Source organism: Choloepus didactylus, chromosome 1 (assembly GCF_015220235.1).
Source record: "Choloepus didactylus isolate mChoDid1 chromosome 1, mChoDid1.pri, whole genome shotgun sequence".
NCBI lineage: Eukaryota > Metazoa > Chordata > Mammalia > Pilosa > Megalonychidae > Choloepus > Choloepus didactylus.
The window spans coordinates 55,574,816-55,597,857 of NC_051307.1; the positions used below are offsets into that span (position 1 = coordinate 55,574,816).

General features: G+C 35.5%; 1 pseudogene; it reads left to right on the top strand.

The window, feature by feature from the left end:
• Positions 1-23,042, top strand: part of LOC119510204 — a 168,134-nt pseudogene that overhangs the window by 8,037 nt on the left and 137,055 nt on the right.

Below are 23,042 nucleotides of genomic sequence, written 5' to 3' on the forward strand. Positions count from 1 at the left end.
GAAATTTTATAAGTAATATTTTGAGCAACAAATTAAGAACATAATTTGTTTACTTAGCAAATATGTAGTATGTCTTAGACAGCATTCTAGGTGCAAGAACTACTCCAGTAAACAGAATAAGTAAGGCCCCTGGGGAACACAGAGACCTCCCTCAAGGAGAAATAATGAGTAAATAATATAATGAATTAATAATTATTAACTAATCTCAGGTATGAGAGACATGAAACATATCACAAAAATGTGATCAGAGAGGGACTGAGGTTAATGATGCCATTTTGGAAACTGCAATAAGGAGAGGATTCTACAAAATAATGACAAATTTGAATTTGCTGTGAAATAAGAAGTGACCAGTCAAATGATTATTTCAGTGAAGAGAATTTCAGCCAGAGTAGGGTAGGGTTGCTTCAAACATTGTGTGTTGATTTTTCTTCCAATGTTAAAAAATTAATAAAACTGCATTAATTAATTAATATAATTAATAGCCAAATGAGATAACAAGCAAGATAAAGTTACACATGGCACTTTTGCTTTAGTGGTAACAATTTTATAAGCTGATTTATCGTACTTGAGAAGTTGATTTTAATCTTAACAGTAGGTCATGCATTTTGAGTATCAAATACCTTTATCTTCAATATAGCAGGGATCACTTCATTCAAATTTCATGAAGACCTGAGTCTTACACAACTCTATTGTCTATTTTATATACATATATATAAAATCATGTTTTTGTCTATGATATAACAATCTTTAATGATCTTTTAAAAACATTTCTGTCTACAGATATAATTAGAAATATCATATGCATAATATATTCTGGTAAGCATAAATTACCAACCCTATCTTGTATCTGGAACAGGTAGATATTAAATTTGGTTGTAATGTTTATTTAAGGGAATAGCTATATCTTAGTGAATGGTGGATAAGAAGGTAACTATAAAGATAAATCTCAAGTATTTTAACACAATGAAATATTTATAGATGATTGTGCAAAATGCACCAAGAATAGTGTCTAAATAGACTCATAATGGCTTCTATATTTTCCCTTTAACTTAAAGTTTTTTGGAGTTAGTCAATTGTATTAAACATTCATATAGATATATTATTACTTATGCATTTTGTGTGGAAATAAACATTGATACATACTGAGATGCTGAAATTAGTAGCTAGTGTCCTTTCCAAAATGGAATTAAGGCTGCATGTTTCATTGAAAATTTGTGTTGTACGTGTATGGATAATTATCATTTAAATGCATTGCATATTAGGTTATGTATACCAACCACCTCTACTTCAGAAATTTAAGTGAATTACCTAATCTTACCTATTTATTTAGTGATAATTTCATGACTACTGATTGTGTTTATGCTAAACAAAATCATTCTGCACAACTAAATATACAAATTCCTCTAGATCTTGTCAGGATTAAGATATATTTGCTAAATAAGATATGAATACTGGAAGAAATTCAAAGCATAAGGAAATACAGTAATATAAATTAATCAAAGAACATAGAAAAATTTTGTATTAACAGGTAATATAAACAGATTTGTATGTTTGTAAGAAAATAGATTATATTTTGATTTGAGGAAATTTATAAACAAGAGCATTGATATATTGTATAATGCTTCTAAAACTAGTTTTAACTTCAGTGGAGAAAGTTAATACAAATTAAGCCATGCTTGCCAAATTTCTACGATGTATATAGTAAATCTTACTAGGATATATTGAGTGAAACATGTCAATCCCTAACATGCTTACATACATACATACACACATTCATACATGTTTACACACAGTATGATTCCTTGATCCCTTTTTTTTTTATGTTGTTTGTTACATTTAGGAAGTTGACAGCCATTATTTCTTTTTTTTTAAATTCAATTTTTTTGAGATATATTCACATACCATGCAGTCATACAAAGCATACAATCAATTGTTCACAGTACCATTATATAGTTGTGTGTTCATCAAAATTAATTTTTGAACATTTTCATTACCACACACAAAAATAATAAGAATAAAAATTAAAGTGAAAAAAAAACAAAGTATAAAAGAAAACTGGGTGCTTTTTTTTTTTTTTTTTTTTTTTGCTCCCATTTTTCTACTCATTCATCCATATACTGGACTAAGGGGAGTGTGATTCACATGTCTTTCGCAATCACATTGTCTTCAAGATTCAAGGGTTCTGAGTTGTAGTTTGATAGTTTCAGGTATTTACTGCTAGCTATTCCAATTCATTAGAGCTTAAAAATGGTTATCTATATCGTGAATAAGAGTGCCCACCAGAGTGACCTCTCGGCTCCTTTTGGAATCTCTCAGCCACTGATACTTATTTCATTTCATTTCACATCCCCTTTTTGGTCAAGAAGATGTTCTCCATCCCATGATGCTGGGTGTAGATTCCTCCCCAGAAGTCATATCTCATATTGCTGGGGAGATTTACACTCCTGGGTGTCAGACAGTATGATTCCTTTTATATAGTGTTCTTGAAATGACAAAATTATACAAATGGAAAACCAAATAGTGGTTTCCCAGGTTTAAAGAGGGGTTGAGTATGAGATCAAAGTGAATGTGGCTATGAAAGTGCAACATGAGTGTTCCTTGTGATGATGGAAATGGTCTAAACATTGACTATATCAATATCAATATCCTGGCTGTAAACTTATTTTGTAATTTTTCAAGAAGTTAACAATAGGGGCAAATGGATAAAGAGAATTGAGGATTTCTCTGCATTATTTTCTAATATATATTGTTTGTGAATATATAATTATCTCAAAATTCGAAGCTCAATTCTAAAAGTCAATGACCCATATATATGTGGATCTATTTCTGAACTCTGTATTCTGTTCCATTAGTCTATATGCCTATCATTTCACTAATTTTGCACTGACTTGATTATAGTTTCCTTAGAATAAATCTTCAAGTTTGATAGTGTGAGCTGCCTAACTTTGTTCTTTTTCTCAAGAAAAGTAAATGGTCTGAGATTTTATTCTACTTGCACAGTGAAAATTTTAACCTGTCACAGTTTTATACATGCTGGCAGAGGTAATGGGTCTCCTGGGATAGAAAGAAAGGACTTTATTACTCATAGCACAACAGGCTGCATGAGCTTCATGTTTGCATGTTTCCAGTTATCTCTAAAGCCTCAAGGGGATGAGGCAGAGGCAGGCCCATGCAGATACTGTATAGATAGTAGGTTTGCTCCACGGGTAAGGAAACCTAAGTTTAAGAAACTACCAATCTTATGAGAAAATGGCTATCAAATCTGCCCAAACTTTGTCCTGGAGGGAACAAAGATTGAGTACACTGTCTCTAGGACCATTTGTTATAAAACATCCTTGAAAAGATATTCTGAAACAAAAGCTTTTATGTGTCATGCAGAAATAAAACAGACCATGGGAAATTGTCTCCCAACAATATGTACCCCTCATTTCTACCCCTTTTTGTCTATGGCACATTTTCTTATAATATGCTATTCTGACAGCCATCTGATTAATATCACCAATTTGGGCTGGGTCCAAATATATTCATTTGTCTCATACAGCATTTAAATTGAGGTTACTGTCAGCCAATTTCCAGGCATCAGAATGAGGCCAACCAGCAATATTGAACTTGACCATTCTACCTAGGGTCCCAACAAAATAAATCTCATAAGCCATCAGTGTCTATCTTAGAGCACAGGTGACTTTCTCTTTAAGTTTCTCTACTGACTTTCCTATTTTGACCATGACATTTTTTGAGTAGAGCACTGATTCCATCTTGCCTTGTAAAAGGGAAGTTTAGGGCAAGCATGTCATTCATAACAACCCAGGTCAGAAAATTGAGGCCATCCTGAATGTCTACCTGGGCTAAGTTGGTGTTTATTTAAACATTGAAAGGTTTCTTATGGCCCCTAAAATGCAATTCATCATGTTTTCAGGAGGGTGGCAAGTTAATGCTTAGTTTCTACACAAGATATACAGTCTGAGAGTACATGTGATGTTCCTGAAAAGAAAGTGTTTACAATTGTTGGGTCCCTGCAAGTGGGCCCTTTATCGGTCATTGGTGGTTCTGGAGACACAGATTATTAGATTATTAATTCCCCTCCCCGTGTCTCCTCATATCAAATGTTTTCCCTTCCCAGGAGCTGGATTGTTGCTTTCCCTCTAAATTCTCACATTCTGGGCATCCCATTATATTAGCTGTTAATTTCACCTTTTTCAAAATCATTCCCTACTCACAACCAGACCTTTTGTCTTGAACTATCAATAAGAGGAATAAGAGCACTTTATAAAGTGTTTGTGTCCCTAAGGTCCCCTTCTTGCTAGGCTGCCATCTAGAGGCAGTACCAATCAAGCTGGCTTGGAGTCGCTAAAAACAGAAAGAAAGAAGTATTATGCCCAAGAATGACTAGGAAAAGTTTACGAGTTTTCAAAATATATCATTATAACCACTAGTACCTCCTGTCCCACACTTAACCCCTTTTATCTTGATCTATATGCAGGTAGTGGCCAAGATAGAATGATCCTTTGGGGACAGATGCATTCAAAGATCAAATTCCCTCACTCTAAATTATATGGTATAGGAAAAGATGAAGGAGGTAGAGTCAGAACTCTCAGACTATGTTTATTAGCTCTAATGATAAAAGATAAAAGGTACACCATTGTTGGACTTCAAGTGATCTAGAAAGACAACATGAACAGATTAGTTTTGAAGTAGTTAATCTGCCAAGAGCTTGTGATGTGGTGTCCTTTTCCACAAAACAAATGAGTTAATTTGTAGCAAGAAAGAAAGTTTGGCATGCAGTGTCAAGCCTCTGCATCAGAAACATAAAATAAAGTTTAATCTTCAGTTTATTTGCAGTTGGCCATAAGCTGATAAAGGACTTGACCATGAGAAGATGAGTGACTAAAGCAATTCAATTATTAGCTTCCATTCCCTTCCCCACTATGAACCACACTCAATAGCTAACTGTTTTCTTTTCTTCCTTATGAGAACACAGACCAAGGAACTTAATAGGCATGTGAATTAGAGGTCATTACAGCTTCTGTGCCAGTTTGGATGTATTATGTCCCCCAAAACACCATGTTCTTTAATGCAATATTGTGGGGGGCAGATGTATTATTGTTGATTAGGTTGGAATCCTTTGATTGAGTGTTTCCATGGAGATGTGACTCAATCAACTGTGAGTGAAATGTCTGAATGAACAATTTCTATGGAGGTGTGAACCCCACCCATTCAGGGTAGGTCTTGATTTAATTACTGGAGTCCTATAAAATAGCTCACGAACAGAAGGACCTCAGAACAGCTGCAGCTGAGACACATATTTTGAAGATGTCTGGTTATGCAAGCACTGGCCTATCTGTTTCTGCAAGGACATTTCAAGGATTTAAGTCATCAGTACATTGATTGCATCTGTTGCTAATTACATCTGCAGTCAGCCAAGGGGTGTATCTTTTGCAGTGAGAGAAGTTTAATCTGATCAATGTAAGGCTTTTAAGGGGCATGGGGTGGCGGGGGGGTGATAGCTTCAGCAAACAGAAAAGAGAACTTTCATCTCTACTTCATCCAGCCAGCCTCTCCTGGGGACTTCATCAAAGACATTCATTGGAGTGGCAGCTCACAGCCTGCCCTATGGGATTTGGACTCATTCATCCCCACAGTTGTGTTAGACACCTTTATAAGATCTCATACTATGTACAGATATCTCCTGTTGGTTCTGTTTCCCTAGAGAATCCTGACTACTACAGCTTGGTACTGGGAGTGGTTCTAGAGAAACAGAATCTTAAAAATGGGCTTTTGCTATTGTTTTTCTACTCTGATTAGATTCAAAGGCACTTATGATTTTATTTCCAATAATCAAGATGGCACTGGTGTAAGTTGGCAATAGAGATATGCAAAATATCACCATGTGATTCTGTTAATCACACACTTTTGCAAGGCAAAGCTCTGTGTGATGGTGTTTTTAACAACTTAACAGAGTTTTGTGGAGGTAAAAGAATAATGTTGGCTGGTTGTTCCTAGATGTGTTGGATACAGTTATGAAAGAAAGGGATGAGCTAAAGGCTTCAAATTTGCTACTTAGCTGTATGAAAGATGTAAAGATTTCTGTGTCCCTGAAAGAAAATCTTATTTTCTGTGGCCACAGGCTTGAGATCTCTTAAAGCCAGACCCAGACACTCATTGTGCAAGTAGCAGCTTTACAATGTAAATTAAATTCTAAACCTTGCAGTGTATCTGCTGTTAAAGTCATTGATTGGAAAAGAATGTGATTCTGAAAATTGGGGTGGGGATATATGGGTTGATAATGATGGCAGTGGGGACATTGAATCCCTAGATTCTGCTGAGTCTTTGACAGATGATAAACTTGTAATGGTCTGCCTTGAGGAAACAGATGCCCACACCTCTGCCTGCCCTGAGGAAACAGCCACCCAAACTCCAGCCTGCCCTGTGGAGACAACTACCTAACCTCCAGTTTTCCCTGAAAAGTCTGCCAACCAACTTCTACCTGAAGAGATTAACGCTTAAGTGTTTGCTAAACCTGTAACTTCCTCCCATAAGGAAACAGCTCTCATTCTTCTGTTTAGAGAGATTGATCCTCTTTCACCAGATGAAACTGCAAGGGAATGCCCTAAGGCAACTGTCTTGAAAGACACTTCTAATTCTTTTCATGACCCATCTCCACCACCCCTCTTTTCTTCCAGGCCTATAACTTGACTGAAGTCCCAATAGACCCTGAAAGGTGAAGTACAAAGTGTGACTTGTGAGGGTGTATGTTATACTCCAAAATTACTGCATGAGTTTTCCAATTAATATAGATAGAATTTGGGGGAATAATTGTGGGAATGGATTTTAAGGGTATGGGTTAATGGCAGAAGAAATATAAAGCTGAATCAGGCTGAATTTATTGATATGAGCCCAGTAAACAGAGATTCTGCATTCAATGTTGTAGTTTGAGGGGTTACAAAGGCTGTTAACAGTTTGGGTGCTTGGCTGAAATATGGATCAAAATGTGGCTATTACCTGAGATAAATGCCAGAACTGTCCTGGTATCATGTAGATGAGGGGATCCAAAAGCATAGAGGTATTGGAATGTTATTGTGGATATATCATGGAAGACCTGCTCACATACCCCAGGAAAGTCAAGAGTGCACATCTTTTACCAGGAGTGTGAGGAATAAATTTGTGATACTAGCCCCATTATCACTGAAGAGCTCTGTAGTCACACATAAGAAATCATCACTGAATCTTCATAAAGCTCCCTTGTGTATGACATATTGCTTCTCTCTTGCAACTTTCAGAATTCTCTATCTTTGCATTCAGCAGTTTTATTTTAATATACTTTGGTGTGAATCTATTTTGGTTTATCTTGTTCAGAGTTCACTGAGCATCTTAGATGGGTGTATTCTTTTTTTTTTTTTTTTTTTAATTTGGGAAGTTGTCAGCCATTATTTCTTTGAATAGTATCTCTGCCTTTTTCCTATCTTTCTTTTGTTTCATGGTGTCCCATAGGTTCCTCAGGGTCTGTTCACTTTTCTTCATTCTTTCTTCTTTCTGTTCCTCAGACTGATGATTTCGGTTTAAGTTATCTGATTCTTTCCTCTGCCAACTCCAATATGCTGTTGAATTGCTCTAGGAAATTTTAATTGTTGGTTCCTGTTAACTCTGTTTGGTTTATGTTCATAATTTCCTCCTCTCTATTAATATTTTCTTTGTCTTCATCTATCATTTTCCTCATTTATTTTAGTTCTTTGACTGTGTTTTCCTTTAGCTCTTTGAGCATATTTAGTACAAATTCTAAAATTCTTTTTCTGTTATGTACCAGGTCTCATTCTCCTTGTTGACAGTTTCTATTGCCTTAATCTTTTTTTGCCTGGGCCATTGCCTCCTGTTCCTTTGCTTTTTAGCCTTTGCTTAAACTTGGGCATTTTGATATTTTAATGTATCACTGGAATTGAGATCCTAAGACATCTGTTGCTTAAGTATCCAACTAGTGTTATGACAGAGCTTTCTTTAAATGTCAGGAGCTAACAAAAAAGGACATAAGAAAACACCTTTCTCAATCAGTAAATTGATCTGTGAAAGTGCTCTTCTTAAGTACTTGTCCACACAGTGAATTTAGAGAATATTTCCAGGCCAAAGCATAGAGGTCTCCTTAGTCCTTTCTGCACATGTGTCTCATCTATGGAATGTACATGTAGCCCTAGAAATTCCCCCATTTATATACAGTTCCAAATGTCCCCTGCTCCCTAGGAAACAGTTTCCACTTGGTCACAGGACCTGCACTATATGTCCTAAAGCCAGCTATCCCTTGCCCCAGGCAGCATTATTTGATTTCTCTGCCAAACCTTCAGTACGAGAACTCTCTGAGCTGCCTTCTACATGCAGGGCAGTTTCTGGGATAGCAAATCCTTCTGAGCATTACCAAACAGTTTGTGTGTGACATATTGCTTCCAATATGTACACCATCATTACTGTACTGTCTCTGGAGCCAGGACAAGGGATCCACATTGAGACTGCAGTCTTGCTCCACACTGAACCAGTGAGAGGTAGGGAAGAGGCCAACAAAGATACCATGAGATACTGCCACTTTTAAGTAGCCTTTTTCTTGATTCTGCACGTCCTCTGTTACTGCAATCATTAAGTTGTTTTATGGAGCTTTATTTCTGCCAGTTCTTACTGGTTTTTCAAAGCTTCTATGTGGGAACAAAGCCCTGAAGCATTTCACTCCTCCATTTGATTGGGGTGGCTGGCCTCCAAAATTTTTGTGAGAAGTTGGCATCCATTCAAATTGCTGTTCCCTTATATGTAATGTGTCATTTTTTTCTGGCTCCTTTCAAGGTATTTTCTTCATTGTTCATTTTAAGCATTTCAGTTATGATTTGTCTGGGCATGATTTAGTTTGACTTTATCATGTTCTGAGTTTTCTGTACTTATTGAATCTGTAAATTTATGGCTTTACTCAAACATGAAATGTTTTCAGTCATTATTTACAGCAAAATTTTGTTTCACTCTTTCTGGAAATCCAATGGCAAGAATATTAGACCATTTGATATGATTTCACAGGCCTCTGAGACTGTTCTTTTAAACAGGATTCTCTGCTTCAGATGGCATCATTTCCATTGATACATTTTCAAGAATACTTACTTAACATTTTTTGTTATCACCATTATGCTATTGACACTTCCAGTGATTTTTAATTTCAAAATTTTTCATCCTCACTTCATGAAGCATAATTATAATGGATGTTTTAACATACTTTACTGGGAATTCCAGCATCTGGGACATCTTATCTTTGTCATGTATCAATTATCTTATCCACTGAATGTCACTAAAATGTTGCCTGTTCCTTTTATGTCAATTAATACAGGTTTGCATTCTTTATCATATTATTATAATATTATAATAATAGAATATAGTCCCTGGGTCCTGTTAAAATCCTCTGGAGAGTGCTGATTCTGTATTTTTTATTTGTTTGTGTATTTCAGCAGCAATAAAACTTTAGTTACAGACCATGACTTCTGACTTACCTTCTATGGGATGTGGTTTCAATGTAAGTTAAGTTTCAAAATTCTTTGCTGTTCTATTTTGGTCTACCCCAGATATATTCCACCCAGGATCCAGTTTTCAAAGCCCTTGCTATGTTGTTCCCACCTCACCATGATTTCCCCACACTCTCCAGACCTGTGTAAGAAAGGCTAAAAAAAAAGCAAAAAGAGTGTGAGAGAGATTTTAAAATGTGAATTTCTCTCCACATTTTTCATACCACAGGAGTACCTCACTTCCAGTCCATAGGCTACAAAGGTATGTTTTTTTCCTTGCAGATGTCTTTGTATCAATTATGCAATTCTGAGATAATAAACTGGAGCCAGACAATTTAGGATTAAGAAAAAAAGAAAAAGAAAAGCAAGAGAAACAAAGCAAAGCCAAGAACTTTGAATTTTGATTTCTTTTCCAAGTTTGCCAGCAAACAGTTCCTTTTAAGAGTCTGTAGATTATTGCTTTATGTACTCTACACAGGTTTTTACTGTTGTTTTTCTAATCAACAGGAAAGACTGGGTTGGATGCACTTACTCTATCTTAGGTGGATCTGGAGGTCTTTCCTGTAATTTTTAAGACTAACAAGTTTCAGTACAGTACACAAAGGCAACTGTAGCTATATTTCCCCAGATAAAAGAAAAAAAGAGAAGAAAGACTGTTTCCTTTCCATAATTACGATTTTTAAAAAAACATTTTTTACTTCGACTAAAATTAATATTTTAGTGAACAATTACCATAGTATGCTGGATACACATTTCATTTATTTATTAGTGTTGTGGTTAACCTTATTAATCTCCTTTCTTTTTTGTGTGTCTATTGATGCTCAGCAGCAGGTTTTTACTGTTATTTCCTATCCTTTTCTAAGCACTGTACTGAGAACAATTAATTTTGGAGTCAGGCAACAATTTCCTCTGGGACTTTCAAACCATATTTACTGTGTCAAAATAGTAGAATAAAATTGTGGAATGTTTTAGTCTATGAAAAAGCAATCAGTCACAAAATATTAATTAAATTAAAGTTCAGTATTTCTATTGATTCTTAAGTTATTGCACATGAAATTTAACCAATAGAAAAACTAAACACCATATGAATCCAAAAGTGTGTTAGATATATGCCCATTTTCCCACTTGTTTGGTTACCAAGCCAAACTGCATCTAAACATATTTTGATATTTTCAGAAACTGTTAAATCTCATTTAAAGTGTTGGTTTATGATATTGCAAGTAAACGGATTTTCAGGTTAATTTTTTTCTCTAAATCAGTTTAAGTAGTAATGAGACTTAAGACAGATTACCATATTCAATTAGCATACCAGTCTTATTACTCAAAAAGAAAAAAGAAAAATATTTTATTACTAATCAAGCCATCAAGGTTGTTTAAAGTCTCTTTTGGAGCCACAATGATTGACAAAAGCTCAGAGAAAGCAGATCAGTATGTGGTTTTCATTGGAAAATGGTATTTTATTTTAATTGAATACTTGATATCTAGTGTGATAGACAGTTCATATTGATTTTCTTTGCATTTCCTTTATCAGGAAATGAAAATATGATTGTTTAGAAATGTATTTCCTCGGGCTTATTTTTTACTCTTCCACAAGTTCCATTTAAGTAATCCAAGACCCTGGGAAATGAATGTATGGACCCTTATATTTCTTTCACATCCTTTCCCCCCTTTCATGCTCTCTTTCACAGTTGTATATAAATTGCCCACATTATAGGCACCATGTTTCCCTTAGTTTAGTCACCTGATACTCCACTAGCACATTTGTAAATTTTAAGTAAATAGACATATGTGCTTTTTTACCAAATTACAAAAAAAATGAATGAATGAATATATCCAAAATTTCATAGATTTCAATGAAAGATAACCCTTAATTTGTTACACAAGGAAATGTAAAGAATAATGGCACCTATTTGCCCTTAAGATACAAGAAATCCAGTGGAGAGAGTTTTGCCCAAATTCATTAATAATGAGCTGATTTTAGGCATTGGTGCTTTTGTCAGAAAATGTATTTAATAGTAATTTTAAAATACAATTATGCAAATGTAAGTATTCCAAATAAATTGTTGAGGGTTTTTTTTTTTTTTTTTGCATTTTCTCAATGTAGTGTTCTTTAGAGGTAGGTTCACCTACATAAAGAGATGAGATATTTATTATTCTTTTATGATTATTTGAAATGAAAAATCTGCTAGAAATGCTCTATTTTAATTCTTAGACTGTGGACATTTCTAATAATGTAGCTTTTAGAAAGACTTTATTGTAGCTGTTGATATTACTATTGCTACTGGCATACAGTGATTGCAACTATTAATATTGTTTCTGTTGCTATGTACCACAAGCTTATTATATGGTAAGGAATTATTCTGAGCACTTTCCTGAATATGTCTATTTAATCCTCACCAAAACCTTGCAAAGATTTATTATAATATTATTTCTCAGATGAAGAAACTGAGTAAAGGGGTAAGATCTGAGCCTGCTTTTAGCATTCTAAATAAAAGTATCCTTAACTATTATAATTATTTCAAGCCACAATCATTGCTTCTTGTTTTAATACCATTTAACACTTTCTAATCTGTAACTAACTGACATATTTTGCTTCACTATTTACATTCTTTTTTTATATATCCTACTCTGAAGAGACTAAAAAGGATTACCACTCTCATCTCAATAAAAATAAATATTTTATACTTATCCTCTTTGTGAAATTTCCTTCTCCATATTGTGCAGATTCAAAGTCCAGGTTAAACACTTCAACACACACACATACACACACACACACATTCTGCATATGTCAAAATTCTATTGAACAGTTAAATTGTTACTAATTTTATATATTTGCATTAATTACAGTCTGTGATCACTTAAATGGCAGGCAACATGTTTTATCCATCTTTTCAACAATTTTCCATAGCACTTGTTTTAGTTTGCTAAAACTGACGAAATGCAATATACCAGAAATGAGCTGGCTTTTAACGAAGGGGATTTATTAGCCTACAAGCTTACAATACTGAGACCATGAAAATGTGCAAAACTAGGCATCTTCAAGATGATATCTTCTATCTGAAGAAGAATTGCTGGCAGTCTTGGACACATATCACATGGCAAGGCTCATGACCAGTGTCTGCTAGACCCTCCCTTCTCTTCTAGGTTTCACTGCTTCCAGCTTCTGGTTTCAGTGGCTTTCCCTCTGTTTCTGTGTCTTTCTCTCAGTTTCTTTGTGTGTCCCTATCTCTCAGATTTTGTTCTTTTTCTCTAGTTCATTCTCTAATAAAGGACTCCAGTAAGAGGATTAAAACCAACTTGGGGAACACTTCAACTGAAATATCCTAATCAAAAGTGTCACCCACAATGGGTTTCTACCTTCATGACTTGATTAGTTTTAAGAACATGATCATTTCTGGGGACCATTCAGTTTCAAACTACCATAGTACCTGAAATATAAAAGTTGCCTAACAAATGGTTGTTGTAAAGATGCTTTCTTCTTTTAATGTTTTTATTTTTAAAAGATTTACTTAATTTTTTATTTTTAAAAGATTTTACATTTCTTTAAATTATGCAACTTAGAGAAAAGTTGCATAACTAGTAAAGAATATTCCCATATACAATTCATGTGACTTCCCTTAAAATTTTTCACATAGTACAGCAAACAAAAAATTAATGTTTATACAATATATTTAGCTAAACTACAAAAGCATGATATGTAGAACATAACAGCTCATCATATAGATGTTGGAGAAATAAATTTTTATTTTTTATTGGAAACAATTTTAGACAATCAGAGAAGTGGCAAAATAGTTCAAAGTGTTCTCATATACCATTCACCCAGCTTACCCAGTCATCATCTATTTGAACTATAGGGCAATTTCAACCAAAGTATATATTAGCATATTTCAAATTTTACATCATATTATGTTTCAATTTTTTTCCACTAACATATTTTTTTTGTCCCTGGATACAATCTAGGATCCCATGAAGCATTTAGTTGTAGTGTCTCCTTAGTCTGCTCTAATCTGTGACATCTCTACAGTCATCCTTTGTCTTTATTAACTTAGCTCCTTTGAAGTAGAGAAGTCAGGTATTTAGTAAAATATTCCTAAATTTAGATTTACCTGCCATTTTCCCATGGTTATATTGCATTATGCATTTTTGGCAAGAATTCCTCAGAATTAAGGAGCCCTCATCAGTGTACCATATCGGAGTGTAAACGGTATTGATGTATCTTATCCTTTGATCCAATTTGCTAATACTGCTGTTATGCAAAATACCAGAAGTGGATTGGCTTTTATAAAGGTGCTTTACTTGGTTAAAAATTTACATTTCTAAGGCCATAAAAGCATCCAAATTAAGTATTAAGAAGATACTCTCACTGAAGAATGGCTGATTGCATCCAGAACACCTCTGTTATCTGGGAAGGCACATGGCTGGTGTCTGCTGTTCCTTTGCTCCTGGGTTGCATTTCAAAAATGGCATTCTCCAAAATATCTCTGGGTTTCTCTTAGCTTAGCATCCCCAAACAACTTTCTGTCTGCATCTCAGTCTCTCCAAAAGTCCCTCTCAGCTACTCTAAGCTCCTTCTGTCGGTAAACTCTCTTATAGTACTCCGGTAATCTAATTTACACTCACTCTGAATGGGGATGGTAATACCTCCATGGAAGTAATCTAATCAAAGGTATCATCCACAGTTAGGTGTGTCACATCTCCATGGAAACACTCAATCAAAATGCTCCACCCAACAAGATTGGATTAAAAGATCACGAATTTTAGGGGAACATAATATATCCAAGTCAGCACATTCTTGTTGGTATTAGCCTTGATCACTTGGACTGGATAGTTTCACCAGAGTAAAGTTAAATTTTTCCCTTTGCAATTAACGAATATTTTGTAGAGCATGATTTCTGACTATGAAAATATCCTATTTCTTCTCACTTTTGCTCACTAATGTTAGTTTTACCTGAAACAATTGTTATTGTGATATTCCAATAATTTTTTATTTCACTAATAAAATATCTAATCATTTGTTAATTGAAGTTCTCCTTTAATAAAGAGCTTTCTCATCTATATTTGTTTAATCATTTATTTATATCATTATGGATACATAGATTTTTTATTCTATTGGTATCTACCTCAATCCTACTGTTGCTCATTTTGTTTCTTAGGTTATTCCAGCTTTGTTCAACAGGAGGAACTTCAGGCTGATTTCATTGCTCTTAAGCATCCTTGTCTCCTTTCTTTTAAACATTTCCTCACTTTCTGGAGCCATCAGATGATCCAGGCTCATCTTGTGTTTTTTCTGCTCTAGTACTGAAATCAACAACTTATCCATTGTGCCATGGTTCTTTTTATTGGAAAATGGTATTTAGAAACCAAGATCTGGGTGCTAAGTATTCTTATTGCTTTTGGGGTGCCATTATTTTAAGTGCACTCAAGAGAGAGTTGTGGTACATTTATGTATATATGCTATAACCTACAATTATCTATGAATGGTATACTTAAATAATTACATAATAATCCTCTTCTCCCTATATAAAAATGAGTTCATACTAACATCTCAAATACCAATGAAACACCAAAGAGTTCATTCTAGCTTTCCTCATTTCCTTATTTTTAAATTCATCTCTTACAGTAAGAAACTTGTGTAGAAAATATGTATTTCTGTGTTCAGCCAAAGAATACATGCAAAATAGTTTAAAATTGTTAATCTGAAACCCTGTGAGGAACATATATAGTAACTAGAATTTAGGGATTACAATTAGCTCCTTGTTGCCTTTAGCCTTACAATATGCAGACAAAATATTATTTTTCTTTGTTATAGCATGTATCACAACCTCCCCACATACAAATTTTGATTGATTTTTAAATTATTATGCATTAAATTTACTCTTTGCTTGTATAGTTCACGGGTTTTGTTTAAGACATGGAATCATATATCTGCCACCACAGTCATGGTTAAGAACTGTTCTATTATCCCCCAAATTCTCAAGCTATATATTTTTAACGAAAACAGCCCACAACAACCTCTGGCAAATACTGAGATATATTCCATCCCTGTATTTTGCCTTTTCCATATATCATATAGATGATGCCATACAATATGTAAGCCTTTGGATCTGACTATTTTGATTTAGCAAAATGTATGTCAGATGCATCATGTTTGTGTGCATGTTATGTATAAATGTAAGAGTAGTATGTTTCTTTGTGTTGCTGAGAATATCCCATTATCCATGATTTCCTAATAAATTTGTTATTTGATGGATAGCTGGATTGCTTGCAATTTTTGGTGTTTAACAATAATGCTACTACAAATGTTCATGTAAATATTTTCATGTATGAATGGTTAATTTCATGTGTAAACTTGGCTAGGTTATGGTATTCAGTTGTTTGGTAAAGCAAACACCGACCTGATTGTTATTCTGAGGGAATTTCATGGAGGAATTTAAATTATTAGTCAGTTGATTGCATCTATGTCTGGTTAAATCTGCAGTTAACAAAGGAGATTGCCTTAAGCAATCAGAAGAGTCTCTTCAGCCATCATTTGGAGACCCTAAAGTAAGAACTGAGGATTTCAGCTGTTTAAAAGATATGTTTCTATCTCCACTTCAGCTGGTCAATTTTTCTTGGTGAAGTAATCATCTCCATCAAAATTCCCAACTTGTGACTTCTGTGGAATTCATCATAACCTTCAGTTTCCAACTTGTGGCCTGCCTTACGAAATGAAGACTTGCCAATCCCCACAGTCATGGTGAACCAATTCCTGTAATAAGTCACTTATTATTTACATATATATGTATTTGTGTGTGGATATCTATATCATCTATATCCATATCTATATCTATATCATCTATCTAGCTATGTGTTAGTTCTGTTTCTCTTAAAAACTCTGACATACAAAATAAATGTTAATTTTTCTATGATAAAGATTGCTAGGTTGTATGATATCTATATTTTAACTCTTTTTAAATGCTGCTTACTATTTTCCAAGACAGTTTGTCTTTGTTTGCCAAGGCTTCTATGGAAAATATCACACACTGGTTGATTCAAACAGTAGGAGTATCTTATCTCATGGTTTTGAAGCAAGCCCAGAAGTCCAAAATCAAGGTCTCAGGAGGCCAACATTTCTCCTGGAGCATATATCATTCTGGTACTGGTTTGACACAATCCTTGGGATTAATTGGCATGCATCTCTTACATCTCTGCCTCCCTCTGTCCCCATCTTGTCTCATTCTCTGATTTCTTCTGACTTCAGGCTTCTATTGACTCTTGGTTCTGCTGACTGCATTTGAATTTCCTCTGTTTATAAGGAATTCAGTTATATGGATTAAGGCCTTACCCTGATTCAATTTGGCCTCATCTAAATAGGATCTCTGAAATTCCTATTTACAAATGAGTCCACACTTTAACTAATAAAATCTTCAAAGATCCCAAGTTTTAGAACTTTAGCACATCTTTTGAGGGGGAAATGATTCAATTCCTGACACACTATACAAATTTGTGATCATACCAGTAATGTATGACAGTTCTACCTATTCTGATTGCTAAACAGCATTTTGCATTGTCTTTAAAAAATTCTAATATGTGTATTGTAATATCTTCCATATTTTGATTCTAGTATTTTCCATATTTTGATGAAGTATGTTTATGAATTCTTGACATTTTAAAATAAATTGTCTGTTTAAAAAAAATTTATAATTACCAAAATTGTGAAGATAGAATATAGAGATCTCATATACCCCATGCCAAGTTTTACCTATTATTAACATCTTACATGAGTAGGGTGTAACTGTTGGAATTAATCAATCACTTTTGGATACACTATTCTTAACTAAAGTCCAAACCTTACTTAGATTCCCTTAGTTTATGCTTAATGCCTTTTTTTTCTGTTCAAAGATGCCATCCAGGTTACTGCATTACATTTAGTTTTCACATCTCATTAGGATTCTTACAGTTGTGGGTTTCTCAGATTTTCCATGCTTTTGACAACTTTGACATTTATGAGAACAATTGGTCAGGTATTTTGTAGAATGTTCCTCAGTTGGGATGTTCCTTTTCTTTTCTTTTCTTTTCTTTTTTTTTTTTTGTTTTGTTTTGTTTTGTTTTTTTCATGGCTAGTCTGGTATTGTGGATTTGGTGGAATAAGACCACAGAAATAAAGTGTCATTTTCATCACATCATATCAAACATACATACTATCAACATGACTTATCACTGTTGGTATTGACTTTAATCACTTGGCTGAGGTAGTATTGCTCAAGCTTATCTTCTGTAAAGTGCTATTGGCCACCCCCAGCCCCTTTCTAAACTGGACTCTTCATCAGTAGGTCACAACACACTGCCTACAATTGAAGAGTGGGGAGTTGAGCTTCAATTCCATGAAGAAAGAATGTTGTTCTGGTTTGAATCTATGTGCCCTGTATTAATTAGGGTTCTCTAGGGAAACAGAATCAATGAGGGATATCTTTAAATATAAGATTTATAAAAGTGTCTCATGCAACTGTGGCTATGCACAAGTCCAAATTCCATAGGGCAGGCAGCAAACTGGCAACTCCAATGAAGATGTTTGATGAACTTCTCAGGAAACAAACTGGCAATTTCGACAAACTCCTCAGGAAACGCTTCGCTGGTCAGCTGAAGAAGAAGTGAAGGTCCTCTGTCTGTCTTGCTTAAAAGTGTTCAACTGATTGAATTAAATGCAGCTGACTGCATTCTCTCATTGTGGAAGACACACCCTTCATTGACATCATCAGTCACAGCTGCAGCTAATTGACTGATGATTTAACAAACCAGCCTTCTGGTTTATTAAGCAGCCACAAATGTCCTCTCAGCAATGGTTAGGCCAGTGCTTGCTAGACCAGATACCTGGGCACCATCACCTGGCCAACTTGACACATGAACTTAACCATCACATACCCCATTGAAATACTATATTCTTTTAATCCACTCTTGTGGGTGCAGACTTATTGTGGGTGCGATCTTTAGATTATGTTGTTTCTATGGAGATGTTTTGGTGGGATCTTTTGATTAGATTATTTCCATGGAGATGTGACCCTGCCCATTCAAGGTGGGTCTTAATTAGTTTACTAGAGTTCTTAAGAGATCTCAGAAGCTGTGAGAGAGCTTAGAGCCAACACAGACCCAGATGTTTGGAGATGCATTCAGAAATATGGGGGGAGATGCTAAGTAAGGACTCACAGATATAGTCAGAACATGGAGAGATCCAAGGAAAGCCAAAATATGAAATCCAGAGTTTGTCCCAGAGAAGCAAAGAGAGGACCCACAAACACTTAGAGAAAGCCACTGGAATCAGAAGCTGAAAGCAATGCAACCCAGGAGAAAAAGGACTAGCAGGAGAACCAGGCAGAGAGCTGACAGAAGCTATCAGAGACAGAAGCCAAGAGACATTTTGGAGAAATCCATTTTGAAACACAACCTGGGAGTAAAAGACTAGCAGATATCAGCCCCGTGCCTTCCCAGCTGGCAGAGGTGTCCCAGATGTCACTGGCCTTTCTTCAGTGAAGGTATGCAACAAAGACCACATCCATGATATGGGTATATTGTTGATACCTTACTTTGGACACTTTTATGGCCTTAGAACTGTATATTTGTGAACAAATAAACTCCCATTGTAAAAGTCCATCCATTTCTGGTAAATTGCATAACAGCAGCTTTAGCAAACCAGAACAAGTATCTACATAAATTATTTGGCAGCCTTCTGCACTGGAGATTTGTGTCTTCTCTCCCACCTATTTATTTATTTAGTAATCTTTAAAATCATTATGGACTTTTGGATATTTTTTTACACTTTGCCCTATAATAATATCTTAGTTTTCCAGGATGCTATAACATATTACTGCATACGAATTGGCTTAAACAACAAGAATTTATTTTTACAGTTCTGGAGGATAGAAATCCAAAATCAAGGTGCAAGCAAGGCTGTGCTTCCTCTGACATCTGTAAAGTTTTGGTGGTGGCTTGACAACAATGATACAACTCAATCTCTGCCTCCATCACATTGCTTTCTCTCTCTCTCTCTGTCCATGCATCAGTCACCTCTCTCCTCCTCCTCCTCCTTGCCCTCCTCTTCTTCTTCCTCTCCTTCTCCTTCTCCTTCTTCTTCTTCTTCTTCTCTCTCTCTCTCTCTCTTCCTAATTATGGAAACACCAGAATTACTGGATTATGGCACACTGTTTTAATTTCCTAGGCCACTCAAAGCAGATACCAGGAAATGGGTTGGCTTTAAATATGGGTTATGCTTTCTTCCCAAAGACTGGCTGCCAGTGATCCTTGGCTCCTCTGTCACATAGCAAGGCACATGGTGGCATCTGCTGGACCCTTCCATCTCTTCCAGGTTTCACTGCTTTCAGCTTCTTGCTTCTATAGCTTTCTCTCAGTGTCTGTCTGTCTATCTGTCTCTCCATACTCATTCCATTTATAAAGGACCCCAGTTACAGTATTAAGACCCACCCTGGATGAGGTGGGTCATACTTTAATTGAAGTAGTCTCATTAAAAGAGCCTGCCTAAATTGGGTTGACAACCACAGGAATGGACTAGATTTAAGAATATGTTTTTCTGGAGTACATTCAGCTTCAAATCGTCATACCCATCTCATTGTAACCAATAACATCTACAAAGATTCTATGTACAAATGAATTACATTCACAGAGCCAAGTGTTAAGAATTGAAGTTTTTTGGGAGGATGGCATGATTCAATCCATAACTAATCCAATATAACTTTATTTTGTTGCTCAAATTGTTCCAACTTTGACAATCGGGAGCTCTTTCATTTGGCTTCTATGTCCCATTGATATCCATCCATCTGTGTGTCATGTGTGTGTGTGTGTGTGTGTGTGTGTGTGTGTGTGTGTATAACACTTCCTCTTATTCTAATACTATATGATTCTTTAGGTTTATCTTGCATGTTTCTTGCACCAGTCCTAGAATCAGCTGTACCTCCAAAGATCCCCGGTTCCCTTTATTAGAGAATACTGTTAGAAATAAATTCTGGTCACTAGGTGTGCTTTTTACTACTTGTATATTATTGTTTCTAGCCCTTTCAGTTGATAGAGCATGGAAGTATATCTGTGAATACTAACTGTGCCAAGTTGGATGTATTATGTCCCCCAAAACTCCATGTTCTTTGATGAAATTTTGTTAGGGCAGTCATATTTAGTCTTGACTAGGTTGGAACATTTGGATTAGGTTGTTTCCATGGGGATGAGACCCACCCAACTGTGAGTGACACCTTTGGTTAGGATGTGACCTCTGATTGAATGTTTCCATGGAAGTATGGTCCTGCCCATTCAGCATAGGCCTTAGTTAGTTCACTGGAGCCTTATAAACAGAAGGACTTCAGAGCAGCTGCAGCTAAGAGAGCATCTGAGAGTGATATTCTGAAGAATAGCTGCAGCTGAGACAGACATTTTTAAGATGGCCATTGAAAGCTGATGCTTTGGAGAATGCCATTTTGAAATGCCACTGGGAGCAAGCAGATGCCAGCCACAAGCCTTCCAAGCTAACAGATGTTTTCTGGATGACAATGCCATCCTTCGTGAAGGTACCCATTTTTTGATGCCTTACCTTGGACACTTTAAGGCCTTAAGTCTGTAACTTTGTAACCAAATAAATCCCCTTTATAAAAGCCAACCAATTTCTGGTATTTTGCATTCTGGCAGCATTAGCAAATCAGAACACTAACCCATGTATATTCACATATCTATACACATTTTGATTCATATCTAAGTGTATCAACATTAAGCAAAACATGAATTCATATGGGTAACTCCAACTGTACTTCAGTATCATATGGATCATTCCAGCCTCATTCTGACGAAATTATTATTTTTAAATTTTCATATTTGAAATGTGCATTCTGATGGCTATAGAATTCTGGAATATATACGTAAAATATGTATTTATTTATGTATTTATTTGTGTGTATATATATTATATATATAATTCATTACATGTGAGGTGTCATTTTATTATCTTCTGGCTTTCATGGCATCTGGCAAGGAGTCTGTTTTCAATCTTTAATATTTTTTTTCAGCTTGCTTGGTGATAGATAATTGCTTGGTGGTGTCCAGTGCATTAATAATTTTACCAAATTTTTAGACATTACTTCTTCAAATAATTCATCTGTTCTCTTTCTTTTTGAATTTGGAGATTTTAATTATACATGTGATAGACAGTTTGATATTGCCCCTAAAATCTCACATGATCACTTCAGTTTTTTCACATTTTTTTTCTGTTTGTGTTTGTTCTAGTTTGCTAATGCTGCCAGAACGCAAAACACCATAGATGGATTGGCTTTTATAAAAGGGTGTTTATTTGGTTACACAGTTACAGTCTTAAGGTCATAAAGGGTACCTTCACTGGAGGATGGCCGATGGTGTCCAGAAAACCTCTGTTAGCTGGGAAGGTACATGGCTGGCATCTGCTCCAAAGTTCTGGTTTCAAAATCGCTTTCTCCCAGGACATTCCTTTCTAGGCTGCAGTTCCTCAAAAATGTCACTCTTAGTTGCACTTGGGATATCTGTCCTCTCTCAGCTTCTCCAGAGCACTAGTCTGCTTTCAACGGCTGTCTTCAAACTGTCTCTCATCTGCAGCTCCTGTGCTTTCTTCAAAGTGTCCCTCTTGGCTGTAGCTCCTCTTCAAAACATCACTCACAGCTGCACTGAGTTCCTTCTGTTATGTCAGTTCATTTATATGGCTCCACTGATCAACTTAGTCATCACCCACAGCTGGGTGGGGAACATTCCAAAGAAACACTCAAAGAAATCTAATCAACACTGATAACGTCTGCCCACACAAGATTACATCAAAGATAATGGTGTTTGGGGGACACAATATATTCAAACTGGCACAGTGTTTTACTTTATGTATTGATCAACTTGAAACTCGCTGAATCTTTCCTCAGTTGTGTTGACTTTACTGATAAGTCTGTCAAAACCATTCTTCATCACTGTTTCAGTATTTTCATTTTTGGGACTTCCGTTTGGTTCTTTCTGATAGTTTTCATCCCTCTCCTGAAATTACTAATCTGATCTCATGTATTTTCTATCATTTCCATTAGAGTTTTTAACATATTAATACCTATTTTGAATTCCCTGTTATGTAAATCTCACATCTGTGGCATATCTGAGTTTGGTACTTCTAATTGTTTTGTTTCTTGAGAGTATGGTACTATTTTCTTGCCTTTCCTTTGCCCTGGAATTTATTATTGAAATTCGGACATATGACATAGTATGGTAAAGACAGAAATAAATAGATTGTATGCATGGGAATGGCCAAATGTTTCTCCTGCTGGATTTTTACTGTTAGAATTTAAGTTAATCTTGCCAGGTGGTGGACTGAGTTTGAAGTTCCTGTTGCTCTGGTTACTTTTATTTCACAACTGTAATCACACTCCTCCATAGATTTTTTATGTTGTGGGTAGGAAATGACTTGCAAGAAAGTTTATCTCCATGTGTACTCCACTCTCAGTTTTAGATTTTCCCTTAGCACTGCACTTCAGAGAAGCAATTCCCTGTGGT